General features: G+C 47.7%; 1 protein-coding gene across 2 annotated transcripts in view; it reads left to right on the plus strand.

The window, feature by feature from the left end:
- The first annotated feature begins 1,446 nt into the window (after positions 1 to 1,446).
- FAM200A (family with sequence similarity 200 member A) overlaps positions 1,447 to 3,186 on the plus strand; it is a 6,077-nt gene continuing 4,337 nt past the window's right edge. For both annotated transcript variants that reach the window (XM_028500126.2, XM_028500127.2), the window contains exon 1: positions 1,447 to 1,541. The gene's annotated coding sequence lies outside the window, so the exon portion shown is untranslated. The remainder of the gene's footprint in view (positions 1,542 to 3,186) is intronic.

A 3,186-nucleotide genomic window follows, 5' to 3' on the forward strand; every position in this document is an offset into this window, starting at 1 on the left:
GTTACAATGGAGTCAGCATCATGGATAGGAAATGCACTGCTAAAAAAAAAAAAAAAAAAAAAAGCACTGCTTGGTCAATTGCTTGTTGGACAGCTCCAGTTAGAAAGTTTTCTGTGTGTTGAACAGAACTATACCTCCTGGTGATGTCCATTGTTCCTGTCGCAATCCCTGGGATAACAGATGACACATTACTTCCTGCTTATCATTAACAACTTGTTATGAACCAGGTTCATTTGCCCAATGGGCAGCAAGCCAAACACTGAGAGACTGAGGTTTGCAGCAGAGAGTTCATTAACACGGAAGCCAAGTGAGGAGATAGGAGAACAAATCTCAGATCCACCTCCCTGAAGGTGAGGGGCTTGAGATTTTTACTGGAAGAAGAAGCAGGTTGGTCTTAGGTGTGGGATAAGGTGATAGGAGGTTGGGAAAAGGTGAGGTAATCAGTGTTCTGCAAAGGCATATCTGAGTTACAGTCTTCTTAATGGGATGCATGTTCAAAAATGCAGGCACTTAGCATGATCTGAGCTTCGAGTTTTTGGCCCTCTGATGTCAAAAGTTCATTCGTCAGACAACTGCATAGGCCTAGTTTTAGGATCAGTGGTCCCAACCAGTCTTAGCCAGCTTGAACTGGACAACAGCTGACTCCAAGTTTCTGAAAAACAGCTTTAGTCCCTGTTACTATAGCCACTTATATGTCAGAGGTGTTATCTATAGCAGTAGTTGAGGAATCTCGTGGTATATTATCTAGGCTACCTGAAGCTTGGAGGGTATGTAACTTGAAAAAAATAATTTAAGCGAGTTTGTTCAGCGAAGGCAGAGGGTTTCTGAAATCATTCCTTTGACATGCACCTCAGCTGTCTGGGGCCAGTACCCTGCTCTTCTCCATCCTGAATCCCCTCAGGGTACACAGTTGGGGGCGGCTGCAGTGACTGCTGGCTTGAAGGCCGCAGTTTACTGGTATGGCAGGCAACATTTTTCCTCCCCAGGGCCGTTCAAGGGGCGATACGCAATCGGGGTCCCCGGAGAAGCAACCACTTTGGTTTCGTGAAACCATCCATCCTTGACTTCACTTTGCTCTACTGTCTACATTTTTGTTTCAGTTCCTCTGCCACAGACACACATCACCTTATTGTTTGATAATAACTAGAATTATTACGATTACTGCCATCAATAAGAAAAAGTAGGAGAATTGTATAAGTATCTGAGCAGGAGGGTACCGAGGGAAACTTAACCCCCGATTTCCCGGACGGGAAAAGGGGAGCTAAGACATCCCCAAATCCCGACCCACGAATTGGGGAACAAGAACCAAAGACCTCCCGCTTTCCTAGAGAGGACCAACACCCACACCCGCCCCCCCCCCCGCCCCCACACACACCAAAAGCGCATCGCAGGCCCGGAAGGCGGATGTTGACGCACTTCCGGCTTTTGTGACACTCTGGGCTTTGGCGAGCGGAGGGCCTGGGTCCAAGTCCACTGCCCTATGGTCCCCAGAGTCACCTCCCTTTTCTATCCCAGCACCCCAGGCTTTTCCGGGGTTCACGGTGAGACGGGGGTCCAGCCGGGGAGGACGGGCGGGGACGCAGGTGGATGTGTACGGCCGTGTTCCGCGATCCCCCTCGCCGCGACCGTCCCCAGACGGGGTGGAGGGTCCGTGTCCCAGTCCTTCGTCCCAGCGTTGGCCGTAGGAAGCGCCGTCTCCCTGCAGATACAGCCTTGGATCCCTGGTTTCTGGACTGGGATGAGATACCTCTGGGACCGGGAGGAGGCAGCCTGCGTGCCCCACCTACGCTGCATCGTCCTCGGTTTTCACCCCAAATGACCCTAGTCTAATTTCTGTGCTCCCCGATCGTCCCCCTTTGCTTTCCTTCTGGTGAAAGCTTGTCTCCTGGGTTCACTAGGGACCTCAAGGTGTAAAATGAGAAAGACCCTAGAGGCTACCAAGCTCCACGGTTTTGTTTTTGCTTTTTTTAGTGGAGAAGTTTAAGACTCATACGTGTTTGCAGATCATCTGCTCACCCCCAAATTCACCACCACCATTAATGGCAGTGATTAAAGAATGTTTGAAGCTTAGTGAATAAAGTGAGTTGAACGCAGGAGGAAAAGGTTACATGCACTTCACCCTCTGCCTTTCAGTTTCCGAGCTTCCTGAAAGCTTTTTTACAGGAGTAATTTGAGACACCAGGTGAATTTTTCAGTTGTGGGAGCCAACTGTGCTTGACTCAGAGGGCTGAGTAGTGAGGGCCGTCTGCCGCGGTGCGGCGGCAAGAGCAGATCGCTGGGCCACTTGCCCACTGGTCACTGGCACCCTCTCTGCCACTGATCAGCAGGATGCTCTTAGACAAAACACTAAGTCTCAAATTTATCCTAAGTAAAGTAAACTAGACTGCATATCTCAGAGGGCCCTTCCAACTTGGACATTCATTGATAGAGGGAAATTAACTGAAAAATGCAGCTAGGCCAAACTTAATGCCCCATCTCCATTTCCTGAAGTGCCACCAGTATACACAAAGACGCTGTCATTATTGAGAGAGGCTGTTAAGTGGCAGAGGACCAAAGAAAATACTTATACAGGACTGTGCTACCCAGATCATTTGCAATCAATAAGTAAGCTGTAGAGAATACCTTGTAAGCAGATCAATGAAACCTCCTTACTATTTGCTGGAGACATAGGTTGGTTACATAGTGTAATGGGAGACATAGGTAACTCACCCATGGACACATTATTTACTTACGTATTTTAAACCTGTGCTGCTATAGTATTCCTCCCATTCTTACTCAGACGTTTCATAAGTAACCTGACAGTTGCAATAGAGTAGCATCTCTTAATTTCTAAATGACGTGCCCTTCCAAGTATTGAAATACCAGGCCTATAATGAATTTGTTGAACTTTCTCCAAATGGGCAAAAAATGTTGACATTGCATTCATTCAAACAAATTTTTTTAACATCTTTATTGGAGTATAATTGCTTTACAATGGTGTGTCAGTTTCTGCTTTACAACAAAGTGAATCAGTTATACATATACATATGTTCCCGTATCTCTTCCCTCTTGCGTCTCCCTCCCTCCCACCCTCCCTATCCCACCCCTCTCGGTGGTCGCAAAGCACAGAGCTGATCTCCCTGTGCTATGCGGCTGCTTCCCACTAGCTATCCACCCTACGCTTGGTAGTGTATATATGTCCATGCC

This window comes from Physeter macrocephalus, chromosome 14 (genome assembly GCF_002837175.3).
Source record: "Physeter macrocephalus isolate SW-GA chromosome 14, ASM283717v5, whole genome shotgun sequence".
In the NCBI taxonomy this organism is placed as follows: Eukaryota; Metazoa; Chordata; class Mammalia; order Artiodactyla; family Physeteridae; genus Physeter; species Physeter macrocephalus.